Source organism: Pinus tabuliformis, chromosome Q, assembly GCF_031772625.1.
Source record: "Pinus tabuliformis cultivar Carrire ecotype Pingquan chromosome Q, CPIR1, whole genome shotgun sequence".
Taxonomy (NCBI): Eukaryota; Viridiplantae; Streptophyta; class Pinopsida; order Pinales; family Pinaceae; genus Pinus; species Pinus tabuliformis.
Window position 1 is genome coordinate 809,929,648 of NC_142296.1, and position 26,107 is coordinate 809,955,754.

The window sequence follows — 26,107 nt, forward strand, 5'->3', positions numbered from 1 at the left end:
AGCCTCAAGGTACTAATAATGACTCTAGTCTTTATCCCAGATAAGGTGTTGAGGTCGATGGGTCAAGACTTGTTGAAAGGTGGGCCTTAAGGAATCCCACATCAGTCAACGCGAGTTCGTACAAATGATTGGTAGGACTATAGATACAAGATGTTATGGTCAAAAAGTTTTTATGGCAAGGAAAGCAAGGCAACGTAGAGATATGGATGGTTTATTCATGAGGGGAAAAGGATGAACTGAATGGTAGGCAAAAAATGTATGCGACTTAGAAAAGTAGACATGTATGAAGTCATGATGGATATGGCAATGAATCAATGGACTTTAACATGGATGACTGATGAGGCTTTGAAAGAGAAGTGTGGGAAACAAATTATGACAACAAAACATTTCTCTGTAGCCACAAATGTCATGACATTTGCAATTAACTCCTTCAAGCTTCAATAATGAATGTGATTTCGAGAAATCACATCTTCATGGACTTGGATCATCGCGCAATTGTCAAAGCTTAGTTCAAATCTTGCATGAAAATTGTGAGAGCTTTTTGAAGAACATAAAATTCAAGTATGAGTATGAATGCTTAGCAACCAATATAAAATGAAATGAATTTTTTACCTGTTGCCTTTGCGCGCTAGTTCCTAACTCTAACAAGACAAGTTAGCATAAAACGTTTTCAGCTCTCATGAAATGTCCATTTGCAAATTTTTTAATTATTTTGAAATTTTTTTTTAATTGATTTTTTTAATTTTTTTTTTTTTTTAATATTTCTTTTAATGGCTTTGATTTTTTTATTTGTTTTTTTTTTTTTTAATTGTTTTGATTTTTTTAATTGTTTTATTAAAATTTGTTTTGGATGGTTAAATAAAATAAAATAAATGTGTTGCATTGTTTTGATGGTTTTATTTTATTTTTATTTGAATTGTTTTTTTTTTTGAATTACTATTCTAAGGCAGTATCATTAACATTCATTATTATCCACGCTGCAGATACCAGCTCCTGTGATCTTTCGATGCTTTCCTTGTACTAGGCTTAAAAGAAAGTCCGTGAAAATGTGCTCATATCCGGGCATTTTTCCATAGCCAGGAAAATAGTTGATATCAATAACATAGTAGTGATCTCTTGTTCCATGTTCACGAATGATGTCTAAATTAAAATACTAGTTATAACTTTGAGGTTCCTTACGATGAGCACTGTTCCTCAGGCCCAGTGTCCTTTCTGCAGCTAATTTCAAGTTCGATTCTTCGGGTTCATTCCCTTCATTCTTCTCTGTGAAATATTTTCCCATGTTTTCTTCATTCTGCTGATCACCCTCTTCAGTTTCAGGAATGCCTCGAAGGACGGTTTCTTCTAGCTGGAGTTCAAGTTCGGCGAATTCATCGATGTCGTCAAGAAGTTCGGGAACATGTCGCTGAGGCCATCGGCATTGTCTACATGGCATTCACGGAGCCAGTAGTCACGGAACCAGGGGGAGGATTGAACTAGGTTCCACCATTCGGGAGAGAAATCCTCTACCTGATGGAATGCTGCGGGAATATAGAGCAGAGCGTCCGAGTTCAAACCGGAACCTCCTCTCGAAGCAAGAGCCATAGATATCTTCAAACTACTTATATCACACAATGTCAGCACATAAAATTCACGATGCAACCTTAAATTCCTGTTCTCTGCAGCAAATCTCAAGCTCAATTTCAATTTTCAATGTAGCTTCAGGGCCGAGACCTCCTTCCGCTTAAAAACCTGCCGTGGAGGAGTGCCGATCTATGTAGCCTCCGGAAGACTGAAACGCAATTGCGTATGCAGAAGCTGTCAATCGCCTTGTCTTGAGATGCCTCAATACTCTGCTCCGCCCTCTAACTTGCACCCAGAACAATGAAACTCTTCTTGCTCGGATCACGCCTTATATTTATAACCCTTACCAAATCCCTGCCTCGGCTCCGAATCTGCACCCGAGGCAACGAACCGCCCATTGGATTTAAAATTCCGGTTCAGGAGCAGTTCGACACCATCACAAGTGGGTCAAATTTGCGCCTCCCTGCATTTCCATGCCTTGACGCCACCGGTAACCAGCGGCGACAACGTCTATCACTCCCACGTGTACGATCTCAGGCTCTTGCTAACATATCGGATTCCACTCAAAATTTGAAAATCGTTAATAATTGGACAAGCATTTCTGAATCATCCCTTCTTGGATCTTGGGCAAAATGGGTCTATGGGGAGCCTTGATGGAAGTTATTCCTGCATATACAGGCCTCTCACCAGTGACATTCTTCACACTTGTGGCTGTGTTAGTCGATGTTTACAACCTTCTAAGCGGCCTGTTTGCGGCGCCTCCACGGCATGCTAGCAGGGAATCCATGGTCATGGAACCTCTCCCCCCTCCAGTTCAGTTGGGTGAAGTCACAGAAGAGGAGTTGAAGGCCTATGATGGCTCAGATCCAAAGAAGCCCTTGCCGATGGCCATCAACGGCTAGATCTATGATGTGTCCCAATCCAGAATGTTTTATGGTCCAGGTGGTCCATATGCCTTGTTTGCTGGAAAAGATGCTAGCCGAGCCTTGGCAAAGATGTCTTTTGAAGAAAAGGATTTAACCGGCCATACTGAAGGTCTTGGTCCATTTAAATTAGATGCACTGCAAGATTGGGAGTACAAATTTATGGGAAAATAATGAAGAATCTTGGAAGATGCTTCAATTCCTCAGGACTCTGTCCTTGATAAAGCACAGACTTCATTAAAAGAGCCCTGTTTGAAAATACTCTGAATATTTAGACAACACGCCGGTGTAAGATCCTTGAAAATCAGGTACAAGGAGCATGGAGCCCGAGCTTGTAGCACTGTGGCACAATCTATGGCACCTGATGTTCCCACTTCCATTTCACTCATCACTGCCGCCACAAGAACCACGACCATCACAATCTTGGCGACGGTCATTCTCACTGTCTGGTCAAAACCCTCGTTACAAAATATGTTTCCAACGAAAGATGCCCTCTTCACGCAGTTTTCAAAACTGCAGTTGGAGACCCGTTCGTTGTAGCTATAAAACACGTGGCTCCAGAATCTCAATCAATACCAAAGCTCGATTTTTTCATGAGGAATTGGCCCAATATTTTCCCTATTTTACTAACAAAACCCTGATTTTCCTCATTGATCAGAGCAACTTCACATACATCATCGATTCTCGAGATTATTCATGCCGGATTTACGCCTCATGCTCGAGATTTTCTCCGTGATTGAGCCCATGATTTCCCTAAAAGAGGGGATCTTCCCAACTGCGTTCTATATACCTGTCTATCTTTCATTGTTGTTGATATAATCAATTTTTCATGTTGCACAGATTGGTCATAACGATGGAAGAAATTTTCCCATTCCAGGAAGATACAACACACACTGGTTGGCTTGGTAAAGAGAGAAAGAGGAGGCAGTCAGTTAGCCCCACCAGCGAACGGGAAGCTACAAGATAGAGCCAAGCCACTACACCGATCAACGACGAGGGTTTTCTTAGAGCCACTAACCCCATAGGAGGGTCTCCTATCATGTCGAGCAGTGTCTTGTGCCATCATAAATTTTCTCAAAAAAACTCTATTTGATTATGCTCTCCAGAAGCTCAGCCTGGTACATCTTCAGCATTCCACTATTCATCTTGCCCCCGTTCAGCGCAGCGCTGATATGATCGATCATCGGCGAATGACCCTTTTTCACCTTCTTCTCAAAATCCACGTAGGAAAGATAATCAACAAAGAAATTATCAATAATGTCATGATTGTGAATGGACTTGGGTTTGTTTTTTTTATATTGCGTAAAAAAAAAACTACAAAAATTAAATCTTATACTTATTTTTAATTTTTTTGTTATTTTTTTTTTAAATTAAAATGGAAATTTAATTTGATTTATTACTAAGAAATGTTTGTTTGTTTGTTTTTTTTTTTTTTTTTTTTTTTAAGTTGATTTATTTCCTAATGTTTTTTTCTAACTTAAAAAAAAAAATAACATTGATTTATTTGTTTTTTTTTTAAATTAGTAAACCAATTTATTTTTTTTTTAAACTAAAAAAAAAATAAAATAAATTCTATTCCTAGGTACTATCAAAATAAATAAATAAAAGTAAAAAGAAATTAAATTTATTCCTAAGAAATTTTATGTGATTTTTTTTTTTTTTTAAATTAAAAATGAAAACTAAAAATTTTTCTAAATTTATTTTTATAAAAAAAATTAAATTTATTTCTAAAGAATTTTATTCTATTCTATTTTTATTCTATTTTTTATTAAAATCAATTCTTTTTTAAATAAAAGAAATTAATTTTATTTTTTTTAAATCAATTTTTTTTTAAATTAAAATTTTATTCTAACCCTAAAAAAAAACTTAGGATTGTTTTTATTGATTTAAGATGATTTTTTTTTTAAGCAAATGGAGAAAAGTATATTGCTACCCCGAAAACATTTATAAACATGCTACTTTCTGATCCTCGAGATCGTACAAAGAGCAGGAGGAGAGCATACTTATTCGAAACATAAAATATGATCCTACCTACTCTATGCTAATTGAAGATTACAAACTATTACGTGTAATTAAATTTCCAGTGTAACCATTCACGCAATAGTAGTAAAAATATATTCATTTTCAATTTCGCAATTTTAAAATGAAAATATACAGGGATGATCGAATCTAGTTTTTGTGAGTATGATCTAATGAAATAAAAACAAAATCGATCTAACCTTGTACTTGTTTGAAACATCAAAACCACTTGTCGATAAGGCTTTCATAGGCGTGATTTCCATTCTCATTCAGATCATGCTGCAACTTCTCTTCGTCCTCTTCATTCTCCTGTTCAAACAATGGTTCATCGTCAGATATACAGGATGATTCTTCAAATGTTAATTCATTGTTTTCTTCTAGAGGAGTAGTTAAGCTTTTGGCTGCTGTCAAGATCTCTTCTTCGCAAGAAGAGGAGATCCTAACATTTGCTAGGATCTGAGCAAGTTGTTCCAAACTTATACTCATCGTTTTTCCATATATACATATGGATCTTTATTGTGTTTTTGTTTTTTTTTTTTAGTGAATGGGGGGTTTTTGATTTGCGTTCTATTTCTATGTTTTCTATATGAGAATAAACTTAAATGAAAATTCCAAAATGCAACTAACCGTAAATGATCCTAAATACAAATTCTTCCTAAACAATCTTCCTAACTAGTTTACATCTAAGTTTGCTTCCCCGACAGCGGCGCCAAAATGTTGGGTGATTTAGTTGTCTGCTAAATCCCTGTCATTTAATTTATCAATCCGGGGAATCATAAACTTAGAAGCAAACCAATATATATGGGACCTTAGATGAAACAGGTGTAAGAAGTTTGTTTAGAATGGAAATGCATATTACAAATCTAAACTATCAGATCTATTCTATGAAAGCATAAAAATAATGTTTGATCAATGGAATTATTTTACTTTAGAAGATAGTGAAGAGTCTCTTGTTCAAGAGTCTTGGTTGTCCTTCTACCATCTTTCTATAATAACATTTCCAAACACCTAAGAAAGCAAGAAGGAAAGCATATAAATGAAAGCAAGTAAATATTGTTTCCAATTCAATTCTTAGCTTATGGAGAAGAGTCTCCTAACTTAGGAGGACTTGATCTCTAGATACTGAAAGGGAATCAATATTCACATAAATGTAATCTAGGAAAGCATATGAGAAAGTAAATCTTATTTCAATTTAATCTAGCTCATGGAGAAGAGACTCCTAACTTAGGAGTTTCTGGTTGTCCTTCTCACATCAAAACTAGCTACTGAAAGGAGATCAACCTTCACACAACAAAACATGGCCATATCATGAATTCATATTGAAATTATCTACAATTATTTACAACAAAGAAATAAGATGAACATCATAATTAAGATTAGTATATTCACAACTACTTTACAACAAAGTTCACTTATCTTAGTATGGGGATCCTTCAATTCCTCAATGAGCACACATGAGCAACTATCACACCTTAAGAGTCAAACAACGTGCTCATAACTCATGATTTGGAGAAAATGATATTATTCATGTTGAATGAACAATCATAAATTTGGTGCTAATGAATAACTGATAATTGTTTTCTCTCCCTCCTCCTCCTTTATTACATGATTTGGAGGATGCTCCTCTTATTTATACATGAATTAGGGATATCTACTCAATAAATGTAGATCCCTTAAATATCTACTAGACCCACACTTGTCTTAGCTTATCCCTAAATACTAGATACAAATCCCATGACACATCAAAATCTCCATGATCTTCCTCCTTGGAATATGGTCCACCTCTTGAGTTGAAATTCGAATTTGATCTTGGGAGGCCACATAAGGGTGCCTTGGAAGCTTCCAAATGATCTACACATGTCATCAAACTCAAGCCACTTTTAGGTATAAGCAAATACATGTTATTTCTCTAACTTTTAATCATAAATTCACTCTAAATACATGAAATTAATAACTTTGGAAAATGAGAATATAAACTCATATGGTAATGGAAATATAGGGTTATGTAATGATAATATGGTGAAATGAGATGACAAAATGAGGATAAAAGGTGAAAATGGAGTGAAAATTAAGGTTAATTTGGAGGCCCAACAACACTCTCTCCTCATTGCCAATGAATAACCTCCTACATATTCTTGTGTAGTATTAAACACAACTTGTGGGGAGCGAGGTATACATTCCAAAGGCTATTCATTGCATATGTGTGGTGTGTGGAGGCCCCTCTAGCTCCATGATCCAAGGCACCACCAACTAGCCCCCTAAATGATCACCCCCATCGGGGACTTCAAGATCAACCTTTAACAATGATTGAAGGGCCTAAAGTTCTCCACGGTCCAAATTAGATTTTGATTTAATATTTGCCCAAGTCATCCTGAATTCTCTTTGTAGAGTGGTCGTGCCATATTTGGCCAACCAATCTGCTACTTTATTACCCTCCCGAAGCACATGGTTGGTAGTGACATACTCAAAATAGGTCAACGTTCACTGTATGTGGGCAAGTTGAGATTCTAGGTGCCATATTTTGGCCACTTTAAGGGGGGTGGTGTTGTTGATAATTCTTTGGACCATATAAACAATAAGGCATGAGTCTCCCACTATTTTGATCCTCCCATAGCGAAGGTGAGAGGCCAGGCTAATTCCCACCTCGAGTCTAGTCATTTCCACCACATTTTTTTTGCTACACCCTAGGAACCTAAGTATACTACACATGGGGAGTCAGAGGAGTTCCGAAGGCTACCTCCAAAACTAGCTGGGTCAGGGTTTTCCTTAGAAGCCCTATTGAAATTAAATTAGATACAACCATCTAGGGTGGGAGGAAGCTGGAGGGGGAATGGTCAAGGGAAGGTTTGTGAGTAGGAGGTCTGTGATAAACCAAGTTGAATGAAAAAATCAACAGATATAGAATCTGAGATTCAGGAGGTCCTGCATCCCAATCTATTGGATCCCATTTTTCTGCTAGTATGGTTTCCCAAATGTTGGAAGTCGTCTGGCTCCAAATATGAGCATTGGTTGGTAGTTTCTCTTCAAAAATGGCTCAGTTTCTCTCTTTCCAGGTATTTCAAAGAAGTAGCCAAAGAGTGAGCCACCAAGCTCGACTCACCATAGGATTGGAAAACTGATGAGTTGGCCAGCCTTCAAGAAGCTCTCGAATGTCTTCTGGGTGGCAATATATTGGGCCAAAAAGAATGGAGACTTGGTCCCATACTTCACGTGTGATGATACATCCCTTAAAGAGATGGATCAGGGATTCTTCCACCTACTTGCATAGAGGACGCATCAACAAACCGACAAATACACACTTCTGGAGTATATCCCAGGTGAGTACACACTTGTATCCAACTAGCCAAAGAAAGTGAGCTACCTTTTGCCACAAATTATTGCCCCATATTTGTCGCTAGAAAAGGCTATATGAATGGATCATTGCATTAGCCTGATGAGGTAGGCTTTCTTAACATAGAAAAATCCAATCGTAGAGAGGCCCCATATGAACTTATCCTACTGTTGTGATACATGGACATGTCATTGTGAAATATGGGCACCCAGTGACTCACAGGACCCCTGAGGAATATTCGAAGGACACTCTGCATCTGAATTCCATCTCTACCATCCCTAATCATCAGGCTCTTCGATTCAGTAGTCTGCCACTCGAGTGGTTGAGATCGAGTGGAAAAGGGACCTCAGATCTAAAAAGGACTGATCTTGATCGAGGCAAGGGAACTACTACCAAGATTCCTTCAAAAAGAAGGACAACTGCCCATTATTGACTTCCCAAAAGAAATGGTCACGGATCAAATGATTATTATTATTGGAAAGATTCCAAATTGTTAAACGTGTACTCGGAAGAGGTTCACGGATGGGTGCTTCCTGGGATTTCCCCTATCTATATTTTTGGGTCCATATTTTTTTCTAAATTTCATCTCCACCTTAGATCCATATCCACCATAACTTGGCCCCAAGGGTGGCGATGAGTACTACAGGGTCTCTTAGAATGAGGCCTCCTAGATCCTTGGGGAGGTAGAGCTTATGCCAGGCAACAAGTGACCATTTCCAGTCCATGGAGGCTCTGCTCCATAGGAATCATCTGAATATTGCTATTAGCTCCGAGTATATACATTTGGGGGTAGGGAGGGTGGATATTTGATACATCGACATGGCTTGCAGTACATATTTCAAAAGGGTTTCTCTTCCAGCCAGGTTAAGGACACAGAAGGTCCAGTTCGAGAGATTCTTGGATATCTTGGAGAAGAGGTATTTCTAGGGAGAAATGTGAAGGGGATTAAATATAAGAGGAACCCCTATATATTTAGAGGGAAGAGAGTCAATGGTAAAGCCCATAACTCTAGCCAGGAAAGATTGAACTAGCCTGGGAGAATGGAAGAAATAAAAAATCGATTTTTCCTTTTTTAGGAGCATACCTAAAGCATCTTGGAAGTCCATCTGAATTTTGTTCAACTAGGATTCTTCCCTGATATTAGCCTCACTTAATAAAATGTTATCATCCATGAACTATTTTTGTATCATATGAACATTAGTTCTATGCAGGTGGATGTCATCCAACAAGTTTTATTGCTTGGCAACCTTTATCATTCTTTCCAGGCCCTCTGCTGCAATGATAAAGAGGAATGGGGATATGGGGTCCCCTTGACGGATTCCTCTCGAAGTTATGAAGGTCACGAATGGGGATAAATTGATCAATATTGAGAATAAAGGGGTGAGATTAGGGATCTAATCCAATGGATCCATTCATCGGCAAATCCAAAGGCCCAGAGGATTGCCAACAGATAATCACAGTTCAGGTGGTCATAGGCTTTTGATAGATCTAGTTTTAGAAACATACCTCTTGTTTTTTGGACCTACAAGGAATGGATGGTCTCATAGGCTAACAAAATGCCATTCAAATTTTAGTGTCCTTCTATAGGTTTTAACCCTGTACAAAAATTACCTGCATACGAATTCTAAAACACAAAAAATAAACAATGCGAGATCATAACACATAAAACACCTATACACAGAGATTTCCCCTGGATCCCACAACCGGGACTACCAGCTTGATTTTTCATTATGTTCCTTTCAATGTTACAATACATATTTATACATGTAGAAGCATCCAATACCATGGACCAAAAACCATCGCATCCAAAAAACATGTGCGAAAATCATGCACAAAACCATCGGTGGGTCTGCCCAACCTAACATAGGGTCCAAAACCAAAATTTCTGGGGGCGTTTCCCTGGACCCCATAAAGGGGGGTTACGGGTGCCCTTCAAACCCCTTGTTAACTACGTGGAAAGAATATAACACAACCCGACATTCTCCCACTTGTTTTTTTCTTTCCACACGGGGGCACAAGAGAGCTTAGTCATTTTCCCAGCCCTGAAATACCCATTGTCTCTCTACACCAAGAGAACTTCTCAGAGCTCACAAATTTTGTCAATGCATCTGCAGTATTCTTCAAAGTGTCCACCTTTACCAGCAACACCTTTTTGTCTTCTATTATATCCCTCACAAAGTGATACTGAACATCAATTTGCTTTGTCTTTGAATGATATGCAGGGTTCTTTGCCAAGAAAATTGCACTTTGGCTATCACAGTCTATCCTTATAGCTTCCTGTACTAACCCCATACTTGAACACAATCTCTGCAACCAAACTACTTCCTTGCTTGTATGATTGGCTGCCATGTATTCTGCCTCTGTAGTTGATAGTGCCACTACAGATTGTTTCTTACTCATCCAACTGACTGCACCTCCAAATAGGTTAAACACATACCCACTTGTGGATCTTCTTTGATCCAGATCTCCAGCCCGGTCTACATCAATAAAACCAAGGATATCCAACACTCTGTCCAATCCTGGTCTTCCTTGGTAGCACAGACCATAATCACTAGAGCCACAAAAATAGCCGAAAACTCGCTTCACTACTGTCCAATGCTCCTTTCCTGGTTTTGACATTAACCTGCTCAATACTCCCATTGCATGTGGAATGTCTAGACTAGTACAGACCATTGCATACATCAGGCTACCGACTACACTTGCATATGGAACACGGGACATGTCCTCTTCCTTTTCTTATGTCTTGGAACATTGTTCAGTATATAACCTCACACCTACAGGAATAGGAACCTTCACCGGTTTACTATCCTGCATATTGAACCTCTGCAGTATTGTCTCAACATACTTCTTTTGGTTTAACTAGAGCTTCCTCTTTGCCCGATCTCTTTTAATTTCCTTGCCCAAAATATAGTTTGTAGCACCAAGATCTTTCATGTCAAATTTGGAGGACAATTGGGTCTTCAAATCCTGGATAATTTCTTTGTCATTTCCAACCAGCAACATATCATCCACATACAAGACTATATAAATAACACGGTCACCAATTAATTTAAAATATACATAGTGATCTGCTTTGCTCCTGGTGAAGCCAAGTCCCCATATAAATGTATCAAATTTTTGATACCACATCCTTGGTGATTGTTTTAACCCATATAGAGACTTCTTTAACTTGTATACCAATTCTTTCTTACCCTTCACTGCAAAGCCTTCAGGTTGCTTCATGTAGATTTCGTCTTCCAGATCCCCATGAAGAAATGTTGTCTTTACATCTGTCTGTTCTACCTCAAAATAAAAAATAGTAGCAATAGATAAAAGTAATCTAATAGAAGTTACCTTGGCAATAGGAGAAAAAACATCACCAAAATCAATTCACGGCACCTGGGAATAACCTTTTGCTACCAACCGAGCTTTGTATTTCTCCACTTTTCCTTCTGCATTTGTCTTCCTTTTGAACACCCATTTGCTACCAATGGGTTTCCTTCCAGCTGGCCAATCCACCAGATCCCAAGCCTCATTTTTGTGCAAAGATGCCATTTCATCAACCATGGCCTCTTTCCAGAGTTTTCCATCCTCTGAATCTACTGCTTCCTTCACAGTTCTAGGATCATCGTCAATAATAGATAAAGCAAAATTTGAATAGAAAGCAGATGGACTATACCTTTCAGGATGCCTTCTTTCTCAAATTGATCTTCTCATAGCCAGATTTTGTATCTCTTCATCTTTTGATTCCTCCTCTGTTGTAGCATATGATTCTTCCTCCTTTAGCTCAAACTCTATCTTCTCAGGTTCGTTTTGTTGGACTTCATGTTTAATAACATCTTTCATCTCTCTGAACACCACATCTTGGCTGTACACAACCTTCCGTGTGACTGGGTTCCAAAGCTTATAACCCTTTAAATCACCCTTATACCCAATAAAGATGCACTTTTCAGATTTACTATCCAACTTGGTTCGTTTCTCCTTTGGAACATGTACATATGCATCACATCCAAATACCCTCAGATGTGAAAGAGAGGGTTTCTTACCAGTCCATACCTCTTGTGGAGTTTTATCCTCCAACGTTGATGAAGGTGACCTTTTGACCAAGTAACATGCAGTATCCACCGCCTCTGCCCAAAATTCTTGTCCTAACATGGCACCATTGAGCATGCTTCTTTCTCTTTCCATCAATGTCTTATTCATTCTTTCTGCAACTCCATTTTGCTGAGGTGTATATGGAGTATTCTTCTGTCGTGCTATACCACACTTCTTATAGAATTCTTCAAATTCCTTACTACAAAACTCTCCATCATTATCTGTCCTCAACACCTTTAACTTCTTCTCTGTTTGGTTTTCCACCAGAGCCTTAAATTCATTAAACCTGTCAAAGACTTCAGATTTCTTCCTAAGAAAATATATTCATGTATTCCTTGAGAAGTCATTTATAAATGGTACATAGTACATAGACTTACCCAGTGATGGAACCTTCACAGGTCCAAACACATCACTGTGCACAAGTTCTAATATATGTTTCGCCCTCTTACAACCAGAGGGGAAACTCACCCAATTATTCTTACCATATACACAATTTTCACAGAAATCAAAATCCAGAGAGCTATTACTCATACCTTCTACCATACCTTTACGATGAAGTATCCGAAGGCCCTTTTATCCAATATGTACAAGCCTTTGATGCCATAGCATGGCCTTCTCTCCAAAGACCACTAGATTTTCTGCTCCACTTTCAGGAACCACAGAACTATTGCACCCATCAATAACAGTGCTACCTTGCATCATGTACAGAGTTCCAATCCAAACTCCCCACATCAATACCAGTGCTCCCCGAACCATCTTGCAGGTATCCTTCTCGAACACTGTTTTTACAGCTGCATCATCCAACTTGCTAACAGAAATTAGATTTCTGGCTAATGCAGGGATATGTAGAACACCTGGAAGCATTCTAACCCTTCCACCTTGCAACTTCAACTTTACTTTTCCGTGACCAACGATTCTAGCCTTCCTGTCATCCCCCAAGAAGACATCACCACCATAATATTTCTCATACTCGCAGAACCACTCTCTATGGGGAGTGAAGTGAAAGGATGCACCTGAGTCAATCAACTGTGCCTCATGATCTACATGTGTACTTGAAGAAGCCAAGTACACATCCCCACCTTCATCTGAGGTGGTTTTTTCCTCTGCAGAAGGAGCCTCATCAGATCCCTTTCCTTTGTTAGGAGCTTTAGATTTACAGTCCCTTTTGTAGTGCCCTTCCTTTCCACATTTCCAGCACACCACCTTTACAGGTTTTCCTGGAGATTTAGATCTCCCACTCGATGACTTATTTTTGTTTTTGTTCTAGATTTGCCCTCATACAGACAAGGCATCACCATTTTGGCTCTCCATATTTTTCCGTCTCATCTCCTCCGTCAGCAAGGATGAGAATATTTCATCAAATTGCAAGGTTGTTGCATTGCTACCTATTGCAATAACCAGACTATCCCATGAATCTGGTAGAGAACACAACAAACTGATGCACTTATCCTCATTTGAAATTTTAATATCAACATATGCTAATTGACTCACTACATTATTAAATGAATTCAGATGCTCTGTCATCGAGTCTCCATCTTTCATCTTTAGGTTATACAGCTTTTTCCACAGGAACAGTTTATTCACCAAAGACTTATATTGGTACAAAGTCCCTAACTTGTCCCACAAAGCCTTCGCCATAGCTTCCCCTGATACATTCAGCAATACTGAATCTGAGGCACACAATCGTATTGTTCTCTTTGCCTTCCGATCCAACTTCTTCCATTCTTCATCAAACACTCCCGTTGGTTTAGTACCCAGATCTACCGTGATCCGCTGGTCTTTATCCATCAACAGATCCTCCATCTTGAGTTTCCACAACTCAAAACTCTGACCATTAAATTTCTCAATCTCTATATTTCCACTGTTCACCATCTTCTTTCACCACCAGAACCGATCTTGCAGATCTCCCACTGAACAGGGTCTACCACAGGCCCGAGCGAAACCCCTTAGCAACAAAGGCGTCCCCTTGAAACCAAAATAGCTCTGATACCAAATGTAGGTTTTAACCCCATACAAAAATTACCTGCATACGAATTCTAAAACATAGAAAATAAACAATGCGAGATCATAACACTTAAAACACATATACACAGAGATTTTCCCCTGGATCCCAAAACCAGGACTACCAGCTTGATTTTTCATTATGTTCCTTTCAATGTTACAATACATATTTATACATGCTAAAGCATCCAATACCATGGACCGAAAACCATCGCGTGCATTACCATGGACCGAAAACCATTGCGTCCAAAAAACATGTGCGAAAATCATGCACAAAACCATAGGTGGGTCCGCCCAACCTAACATAGGGTCCAAAACCAAAATTTCCTGGGGCGCTACCCCAGACCCCATAAAATGGGGTTACGAGTGCCCTTCAAACCCCATGTTAACTATGTGGAAAGAATATAACACAACCCAACACCTTCAACAAAAACTTATTGTTACTGGCTGATACTATTATATAGGATAGGTTTAAAACGTCTGACCATAATTATGGAGAAGATGTTATAGATGAAATTTCATAGGGAGATCGGTCTAAAATCAGTGGGAGATAGGGCCACCTGGGCTTTAGGAATGAGTGTAAGGAAGGTGGCATTAAGACACGACTAGATTTGATGAAGACAATGGGATTCCTCCACCAGATCCTGGATGTCTTAACTCAAGAAAGGCCAACCCTCTTTACAGAATTCAGTAGTGAATCTGTCAAGACTAGGATCTTTATTGGAGTGCATGGCCTTAACTAATTTCTCCACTTCAGAAAGCATTATGGGACTAATCAAGGCATAGTTCTAAGCAGGAGATTTCAGGGAAGGGATATGCTGCATGATGGTACAAATGGCTTCTGACCTGTCATAGCCTTAATCTAGCAATAAGGAGGAGAAGTAGGTCTTCAACTCTTTCTCAATATCTTCTTATCATTCATAGAAAGTGCCAGTAGATACTTGAATTTTACTAATTTGGCTACATTAGCAATGATTGATCATGGATCTATGAAAAAATTTAGAGTTGCGCTCACCCTCATGCAGCCACTAAATGCACAATTTCTAATGCCATAGGATCTCTTCTTGATGTCTTCCTTCTTCTAAATCTCGTATCAGGAGCCCCTCTTCCTCCACCATCTCCAGTGACTGGCCATCCCATTTTATTGTCCTCTCAAATTCCGCCAAGTGAGCTTCTAGCTTCTGTTTCTCCTCAAAAATATTGTCGAAATCCTTGCGGTTCCAGGTTTTTTTATGAGTTTCAGCACATGGAGTTTCTTTTGGAAGGATTTCAGCTTATTTCCCAGAGGATCTTCCATCATGGTCCACCAGGTTTCAAGCTTATCCAAACAATTTGGGTGCCATATCTAGAAGCTTTCAAATCCAAAGGGCTTTCTCTGAGGAGCAACCACAGTAGTCATCACCAGACTAGCAAACCACTGGTCCGATCCAAGGGAGGGTAAGATCTCAATTTCAACATTTAGATCTTATGAAATAAGATGTTCTAAAAGGATAAATTGATCCAATCAGTTGGCCACCTTTCTCTTTCCACCTTGTCTATTATTCCAGGTGTGAAGGCCATGTTTGGGGAGAATGTCAACCAAGTGGAGATCTTCTATGGCATCATTGAATACCAAGGAAGAGGCATCCAATATCTAGACTTCACCTCTCCTCTTCAATATTTATAATCATATTAAAGTCCCCTCCAATAATCCAATCCTTTTTTTCCCAGGAGCGACTCAAACCTCACAGCTGGGAGAGAAATAGGTCTTTATCTTGTGGTGTGGAGGGACCATAAAATGTAGTGCTGCTACAAATCCATTTGGGCACATGAATTCCATCATCCATATCACTGTTTTAGGGCCAATAAAACCCTAATTTTAGTTGCTACATGCCCTAAAAAATTCATCCCTTTGAATTCATCCTTCCCAGACAGTTTCAGGACTTGAAGACATCCAGAAATAGCCTTTAGAGGGACCAACACAGGTAGGCCCATGTAAGGGTGCACTGCAGAGATGTTAAGTCCATGCCAGGGTGCTCTGTAGAGCACTTAGGCTTCCTTTCACCTGTGTTGGGTGAGATTGAGCAAAATTCACATAGGTTTTTGGGAATATTCTTATCTTTTGGAGTCATCTACAAGGTTCCCTCACTTATCAACTCCTATGAGCTCGAAAATGGATGAGGAATGAGTTAAGATGCATCCTATCCTCTCATCCCTTCCTCCATGGAACTAATTCTAAGTATGGAAGGCCATTCAATGCCACCATTTATGACAAAACCTCCTTCATCTTCCTATAAATTGACCACTCATCTAAGTGATCAAGGGTTGGATTATGTTGAATTGTAAGGAGATAATGTTGCTATGAGATTTGGCTTTGAAGCAAGTATTGTAATGCTACAAGTTTGTCATGCTTTTTATGTGATGTGGATGGGATCCAAGCTGGAGGAATGGCTTTGAATCAAACATAAATGGTTGTAATTCCTTCTTCTATTCAATAAAGTGTTTGAACCTTTCTCCCATATGTTTGTATTATTTTATAATGCTTATATGTGTGAAATGTATCTGATTCCATTCACTTATATCAGTAGATCTTTTACTTTGATTGATTCTTTGTTTTCTGTTGTGTTTACAGGTACTTATGAAGCATATTATTTACAGGAAGGAGCGACATGATCGATAAAAGGGAGAGGAGAGGAAAGTGGAACTACAAGTAGGTCCTATCAGCTTCTCATCTTATCTATTGCTTATAGGAAAAGACTAAAACACTTTAAACTATTGTTCTAGATATGGCTACTTATCTAGGGAATTAGTATTTATCCGTAGATACCAAATTCTCCAAAAAAAATTGGTGATTCCACTAGGGAAGATCCTCTTTCCTAGTGGCTTATCCACCTCCTAGGAAATCCTTGCAGACCTTACTTGTGTTCATAGATTTTAATTCAGCACTTTTGCATTGAAAATTTGGTCAAAATTGTGTCAAATTGCCTCTTGAAATGGCTCACTATCACCAACGCAAGCTTGTGAGGGACACAGTGCACTGTAGATCACCCCTGGCTTAGGGACATTGCTCTGAAGTGCACTGTCTCCCATTTAGGGCTACGCTGATCCTCCTAGGGTTAGTTTCCCACCTTTGGAAAGTGTTTTTGCCAACTTTTCTCTATTTGTTTGTTTGTAGATTAATCAATGAATGTTATGTCTCGGAGAAAAAGTTTCTATCTCCTTGTATAGCCCTACTTTGAGTTGATTGATTAATGTTTCTTTAATGTTTTCTTTGTCATTATCAATCTATAGTCAAAGTTAGAATATAGTTGATTAATCTTCGTTCGAAAGAAATTGTCGTAAAGTCTTCTTTTCCTTCGGAATAGAACTGTCATAAAATTCTTTGTTCTTATGAAAGATTGATTGATTGTATGTGCATATTTCCTTTTTTTCATAATCACATTAAGGAAATCGAAAAGAAATGCATGCATGTTGCATTGAAAAAGTTTGTGTGTGCTCATAGGAATAGTGTAGGTAAATTGCATTAGATTGTGCTCTTTGCTCTTTGATTGAAAGAAATCGGATTTCTCTATCCCTAAGTAGCTAGGATTTTCATCGTTAAATTGAATGGAAAGAATGCTTATCATGATAGTTTCATTCCTAGTAATTTCAGAATACATCATGTGGTGAACTTGAAAGGAAAATTCTTAAGCAAGATCAACTTAAAATTAACATCAATTTACCTAATGGAGAATTGTCGTTAACGAAAACATTTAGTGGTTCTAGGCTAGAGACGTGTTCTGGTGTCATAAAACAAAGCAGTTGTCGCTAACTTGTCTACAACACATCTCGAGTGTGATACCTAATTCCACGTACATGAGTATATTGTAGCTCGTCCACGTACCTTCGGGTATATAGGGTGGTGTTATAGTACGTAAAGTATATGGGAATGCTCTCACTGTGCAGTTTTGCATTAGATAGCACTTATACAGACTGGGCCTCCATGTACCTTTGGGTATATATGGGAGGACAACACTAGGTTGCTATCCATCCTTAGGTAACCAAGTCAGCCACCTTGTACACTGTGATACACTGAACATAGCATTCGGGGAGATTACTTGCTTGTACTTCTTGCTTCGCCAGGAGGTATTATACAGTTCACAGTTGCTTGGTAAACCTTTTGCCTAGCTTACCCCTTTTTGTTTATTTATTTTTTGATAATAAAATTAATAATCAATCATGGAGGAAAATCAACCATTACCTCGTCGTTTGCGGAGAACAGCGAGTAAACTGCATTTGCCGCCCAAAGCTACACCTATTTGGTTAAAGCGGTCTCGCTTAACTAAGTCAAGTACATCAAGAACTCATAGTTCTTCATCTGAATTACCTTAAACATCTATTTTGGTAAGTACTGAGACTCCAGTTACTCCAACCATTTCTGGTACATCTGTTTCTAAAGAAGAAGTTTCACAATTACCTGAGGACATTAGCACTGATCCTAGTGAAACAGTAACTGAAGTTGTTCAACAACAGGTTGATCCTCAGCTTGAAGTTGCTCAACAAGAAATTACTTCCGAACTTGGATTAGTTCAACTAGAAGTTAATCCAAAACCTATCATAGTTCAAACAGAAGTTACATATGAAACTAAAGTTGTTCAGGAACCTCTTTCTGAAACTATTGTTCTTTTACCCAAACATCTAGACTTCGAATTTGAACATTCAGAAGTTGTTACTTTATTGAAAGATGATCAACCAGTTACCCCTCAAACATCAGTAACTACTAAAACTTCCACTTTATCAACACCAGAAATCTTTTACGGACTGGACAGTGAAGTTCTTCCACTTGGTTTAATTGTTGTCGAGGAAGAATTGGAAGAAGATTCTACACCTGGAACCCCATTCCACTTTGGAACTAGGCTTTATCTTTACCCTCACACTCCTCATTTTACTAATCCATTTGATCCTGCTTACTTTCAAGTACCTGTCGATTCTTTAGGACAACTTTTGGGTCAGTTAACTATGGTTGAACAATCTTCAACATCCCAGACTGTATCATCTGATGCAGTTGAGGCATAATCTTCTATTGCAATCTCTTCGATGTTTTCTACCACACCTGAGTCACACCTACATGGTGAACCGTCCATCCTAGTTGGTTACCAATATTTATCTAGAACCCACTTAGGGGTTGCTTCTACACCATGGTCATCACCCATGTCCTCAATCGGAATTCTACCTGGTTCTTCTTTAACAGGAACTCAACATTTTGATCCTGCATATCAATATCAAGCTGGGAAATCTAGTCAACAAAGACCTATGTATCAACTAAATACTGGATTGCCACCATATGGAGAGAATTATGCTTATTCACCTTATCCTCCCTATGGAGGACTATCATATGGTAGTATCCTGTAGTATTTAGGTCAGCTTGGAATTCGAGTTTGTCAATGGCAACCAACAATTCCAGTTCAACCAAGGCTTCTATATCCAACACAACCAATGCAAACTGTGTCAACTATTCCTACTACAACTGTTTTTACTATTGTACTATAGTCACAAGTTCAAAATGTTGTATCACAACCGGTACAAACTAGTCCTTCTACCTCGCAACCACAAGTTTCGGTTCAAGAAGTTCAAGTTTCTCAGGCTATCATACAACAACCATTTGTGTCTGGGCTGCAACAACCTCATGTTAGTATACCCTTATCTAAACTGACTCAAGCTTACACTGGTATAGTTTATTCACAACCTGGCCAACCTTTCATTGTTGGGAAACAAAAACCATTAAATCAACAACAGTTATACCAACAACAACAATAGTTGATTCAACAACCGTAGCAACCCCAATTTCAATAGCCTCAATTATAGCAATTCCAACCCCAATTTGGACATGCCCAACAGGCTCAACCTGGGTTTGGACAATTTCAAGATTATAAAGGTCCTGGTCAACAAGGCTTTGTAGGTTATGGACAACCACAAATTCAACCTGGTTATCAACAATCACCTTATGCCGAATTTGTTCAACAACAACCTTATCAAGGTTACCAAATGTAGATGCCCAATGTTGGTATGCAAAGACCTATTGCTTAGGCAATTCCATCATATCCTGGGTATGCTGAACTTGACCTGAATCGATAGTTTCCATTTGTAGCAACTTTAAAATTATCAAATTTAAATCGGCTCACTAATGATCCAATCTTATATCCACCTTGGTGGCCGGTGATTCTGCATAAGTTACCTTCTGACATTCTGAAATTCAATGGAAATCCCAGAGAAGACCCATCAAATCATGTCATGACATTTCATTTGTGGTGTTCATCAAACTCCTTACGTGATGATTCAGTTAGACTACGTCTTTTCCAAAGAACACTTACTAGTCCGGCTGCTAAATGGTACATTGAGTTACCAAGAGCTTCTTTCAACAACTTTACAACTTTAGCCACCACATTTCTAACCCACTTCTAGTTACCTATCAGATATGAGATTGGAACGGAACTCCTAACCAAATTTAAATAGACTATAGCTACCCATATATCATATCATATTCAGGACTGGTGGCGTCGTCATTGAATGGTTAAGACATATGTTCATGATAAAATTTTGGCTGAGTGGTTCATAAATACCTTGTTTCCATCAATCACCGAGGATGTTGCAAAAGGTGGAGTTGTCACAGAAGAGCAAGTAATTGCTTGTGCCCACTATTTGGATTTTATTTACACACAATCCAGCACACTCTAAGACAAAATTACCAATGCACCTCGACCCTCTTTCATTTTTCCTCTTCCTCCACATTCGATTAAGGACTCTTATTCCGACAATGGTGTGATTGGTTCTTCAAGCACGCAAATGGCAGGAAGACCATCTGGTCAAACTCTTGCCATTACCAATAAAACTACCAATGCATCAGAAAACACTCTTTCTTCTGAATTTAATGCTGTGTCATATGAAAAAGGAAAAAATCAAAAGTAACCAGGAGGCAAGAAAAAGGGGAAAAGCAAGAAAAAACAAGATAATTCCCCTTAAGAGAAGTCATCAGATTCCTCTAATTCGGTAAGGTAACCTCGTTATCCATGTCTAATCTGTAATGATGAGCATTTTACAAGATATTTTCCACACCGCTCAAAAGTCTCTAAACTTCTAAAGACTTCTAACACATCTACAGTGTTGACCGATCCGTTTCCTAACCCGGAGACACATTTGGTTGCAACAGACCATGCTTTCACATCCCAAGTACTCATGTTATCCATCACAAAGCCACAAAACAAAGTTTTGTTGTCACCGAGAAACAAATATTATGGAAATCCACCATCATTGTTGAATAATCAGGCCACTGATCAACCTAATCCTTTGACTTCGACTTCATCTGAACATATTCAACCACCTATTGCACCAAAATTGACAATAAAACCACCAAAGGGAGTTATGCATAAATCAAAATTTAACCCTCAAGCTCGAGCAGATCAAAACTATAACATAGTGGAAGATCTTGCTCAATCACATTCTGCTATGTCGACACTCGAGGTGTTACAAAACTGTCCCTCCTAGAAGCAGGCTTTACTGTCAGCAATTGGCGAAATAGACCCTACAGATTCCAATCTTGTTGTTTTTAACCATGTGGGATATACACCATAGTTACCGGTGCAATTATCTTTCCGAATACAAGTTAAAGCTCTCAATAAGAATGTTCACCGAGCTATTATTGATGAGGGGGAATCTATTTGCATTATGTCAATGAGTTGTTGGAAAACACTTGGTTCACTGCCTTTGTCACAATCACCAACCATGTTAAAATATTTTGATAGACGAAATATACTCCTTGTGGGATTTTGAGTAACCTGCAAATCGAACTAGGGGGCAAAAAAATTATTGTTGAAGTTGAGGTAGTTAATGGACCCCTCGATTACAACATTTTACTGGGAATGCCATGGATATATGCTATGGTTGCTGTGGTTTCCACGTACTTTCGTACTATTACATTCCCTCATAAGGGTGGAATCACAGTTATTGATCAGCTTGCCTTCTTTGTCAATAGTTCACAGGCTACAGGAAACATTCTGTTAGTACACAGACCCTCGCTGTCACATCAAAGTGTTGGAATAGGTCTCTTTAAAGATCCTTCCTTAATGGGTACTTTTACACTACCGTCACCATCTGATTTGGTAGAAGTGGCAAGAGTAGAGACTTGAAACATGATTTCTTCCACCTCATCTGGTTTAAGGAGGATTACCAACAATTCTGAAGTTGATAGATATACTGAGGTTATGCTGCTAAGCCCCATTGAGCTAGCATAGCAATCAATTTTTCGGGCTTGTGCGGCAAACTCAAATCCACATTCACCAATTGTATGGGTATACTGTTCATTAGAATATGGTACTTCTTTGGATCCTTTCTCATGTATACATTCTACATATGAAGGAATCGTCCAATCATGATGATAGGAGAAGAACCTTGGGAATATTATCATCATCGTTCCCATATTCCAGATGACATCGAAGATCATTCAAATGAACTAAACCACCCTTCAGTTGTTGATTTCCTTTCGAATTCAGTTTCCATAGACACAGTAGAATCTAAGCAGAACCTGTTAAATATTGAAGAAATGATTTCTATTAATATTTTGACCAAGCCTAATGTTCTAGAGAACATCATGTTGGCAAAATCCTTTTCTCCAATAGAACTCAATAGTTACCATACTCTCTTTTGTGAATTTAGAGATATATTTGCATGGTCTTATGAGGAGATGCCAGGAATTGACTCTAGTATTGTTGAACACGAAATCAAAATGTACCTTGATGTCAAGCTATTAAGACAACGACTTCGACCTATTCATCCAAAGAAAGTCGCTACAATTAAAGCAGAAGTTGAAAAACTTTTGCGTGCTAGTTTCATTTACCCTGTACCTCTTACTGACTGGGTTTCCAATATTGTTCTTGTCATGAAGAAACAAGGGAAAATGAGTGTGCTTCGATTATAAGGATGTAAATCACACATGTCCAAAGGACAATTATCCTACTCCTTTTAGTGACCATATTATTGACGAATGTGTCGGATGCGAAATATTCTCATTTATGGATGGTTTTTCTGGCTACAATCAAATCAATATCTGCCCACAGGACCAATCTAAAACAACTTTTATTTGTCCATGGGGCACATTTAGGAAACTCCCATTCGGTTTGAAGAATGCATGGGCCACATTTCAGAGGGAAATGAACTATGCCTTCCATGACATCAAGCACATTGTTCAACCTTACCTTGACGATTTACTTGCTCATTCACGAAAACGAACTGATCACCCACAACATTTGAGAACAATATTTTTACGGTGCTGACACTACAAGATACGACTCAATCCACAAATGTGTTTTTTGTGTTGGTTTTGGTCAATTTCTTGGATTTGTAGTGTCTAGAGAGGGGATTCGACTCGATCCATTAAAGGTTCAAGCAATTCTTGATTTTCCTCCACCTTCAAATCTTTTACAGTTACAGAGACTCTAAGGGAAGGCTAACTTTCTGAGGAGGTTCATTCCTAATTATGCTGAGATGGCTAAAGGTTTTACGCATCTTTTGAAAAAGTAGATACCATTCCATTGGGATCAGGTTGCACAAGATCCTTTGATGCTCTTAAAGATACCTTGATTAAAGCTTCATTAATGTATTCTCCAAATTATCAAAATGACTATTACTTGTATCTCACCGCTGTAGATACAACCATTAGCATGGTTTTAGACCAAGAGGAAAATGGGATTGAACATCTGATTTACTATTTGAGCCACAATCTAAATGATACAAAAAGTAAGTAATCTTATGTCGAGAAACTAGCTTTGGCAGCTGTTCAAGCTGTTTAAAGGTTTTTGCCATTACATCCTGCTCCGGAAAACAACCGTCATTTCAGATTGCAACCCTATGACATACATTTTGTCACGTCAATTACTGGGGGGAAAATACTCAAAATGGATAGTCATTTTGTAGGAGTTTGATCTGGAATTCATCATGTCCAAATCAAAGAAATCTCTAGTTTTTGCAAAGTTACTTTGCGACCTTCCCTTGACCTCCATTGATTCAACATCTGAACCATCGATTTTGGATGAGTCTTTGTTTTTGCTATCATCATTTGATGCATTGTATGGAGATATACTGATCTATCTCTAGACCAAAACTTTCCAACCTGATACCTCTCGCTCGCAACAATGATGTATTCGATACCAAGCCAAATATTATCTGATCATTGGTGACACTCTTTACCGTCATGGTGTCGATACGATTTTATGGAGGTGCCTCACACAAGAGGAAGCCGAGAAAGCATTGAATGATTGCCATTCAGGTGCCTGTGGTGGACAGTTATCTGGATATGCAACCACACAGAGAATTCTCTGTGTTGGTTACTTATGGCCAACTATATTCAAAGATTGTATTATTGCTATCAGATGTTGTCATGCATGCCAAATGTATGATTGAAAAACCAGATTACCACCTGCACCATTGCATCCAGTTGTTGTTCGACCATTCGCCAAATGGGGCATTGACTTCATGACATGTAACCCCACCTCGGCCGGGGGGCATGGATATATTATAGTTGTCGTTGACTATTTTACCAAATGGGCCGAGGTGATGCCAACATTGAACAACAGTGGCGAAAAAACTGCTCTTTTCTTTTTTAACCATGTGGTTTCCAGGTTTGGTGTACCACAAGCCATAGTTATAGATCATGGGTCACATTTTCGCAATCACATGATGGCTGAGTTGGTTGCTAAGATAGGACTGTCACATGATAGTTCTACCCCTTATTACCTGCAAGTGAATGGATAAGTTGAGGCCATCAAAAAAGTCCTGAAGTAGATGTTGTAGACAATGATAGGGGTTCATAAGTGAAACTGGCACTTAATCTTGTACTCTACCTTGTGGGCATATCGAACCTCAGTGAGAAATGCAACTGTATTCACACCCTTTCAGTTGGTGTATGGTTTGGAAACAATCTTACCGATACAATGCGAAATTTCATCTCTCAAACTCACGATTGACCTGTTACCTGACACTTCTGAAGAAGAAGCATGTTTCTTGGAATTAATCCATCTGGATGAAACCCATCGTGATGCCACATTGGCTAATGAAGTGCATAAGAAACGAATCAAGGCACAATATGATAGAAATTCAGGCCTCGTATCTTCTTAGAACGAGACCTGGTCTTGCTTTATGATCAGGAAGCTGATTAACTTGGAGCTAGGAAATTCGAACTAATGTGGATGGGTCCTTATATTGTCAAGCACATTTTGGCAAAAGGTTCCTACAAGTTAGTAGATTATGATGGGATTTCATTTTCGCAGCCCCGATATGTGTTGTACCTCAAACGTTACTATGCTTGATTGAGTATAGTAAAACTCGTTGTATATATGCTTTCATTGCATGTGTGTGTGTGTGTCTTTTAGAGTTTTTATCTAGTTAGTAATCCGATTTTCATTTGTTGCAGATATTGGAGTCGTCGAAACCTTTTGCTGGTTACGCTGATGGTGCTAGTTGTAGTACGCAAAATTTGTCTTCTGCAACATGGGCTATTTTCAGTCCAAGTGGCAACTTTGTGAGTTTTCACGGGATTTGTATCGGTCGATCGACGAACAACATCGCTGAGTATAACGCATTGATTGAACTTCTATCTAACACCATTTCACTTGGCATTCACTGAATCATCATTAGGCTAGACTCGCAACTCGTTGTACTACAAATAACAAACATTTATACTGTCTGAAATCCAACAATTTTTTGTATGTTCCTTAGAGTTCATATTTTGGAAAGGCATTTTGAACACATTAATTATCAACATATTTCTAGAAACCTTAACACATTAACTGATTCTCTAGCAAATTATGTGTTAAATAGACACTTGCGACACATGTAAAAGTAATATTTTCAATTCACATCATTAATTGAATAGGATTGCATATAACCATAAAAAACTTTGAAAGTAAAATAGATAGGTGTTTTAAATTTTTTTACAAAATTTGCGTCCAAGACACATTCAGTCATCTAACCCAAAAATTCAAATGCATGCCAAATATCCTAAGTAGATCTAGTGGTGCTCATGATAACAGGTCACAACCTATGCTATCATGCGCAAAAGCCTTGCCTAATGGCTAGGAACACCAATAGTGTGGTGTTGCAGCCTCATAGGTAACTCCTCAATCCGGACATCCAGAATACCAAGGGTTAATCCCTCTTTGTGATCTTGCAACGTTGCTAAGGTCTCAGA

General features: G+C 38.6%; 2 pseudogenes; one reads left to right on the forward strand and one right to left on the reverse strand.

Moving 5' to 3' along the window:
- Nucleotides 1-1,037: 1,037 nt before the first annotated feature.
- LOC149222131 (uncharacterized) lies at nucleotides 1,038-1,989 on the reverse strand (annotated as a pseudogene).
- Nucleotides 1,990-2,181: 192 nt separating this feature from the next.
- LOC149222132 (membrane steroid-binding protein 1 pseudogene) lies at nucleotides 2,182-2,675 on the forward strand (annotated as a pseudogene).
- Nucleotides 2,676-26,107: the final 23,432 nt, after the last annotated feature.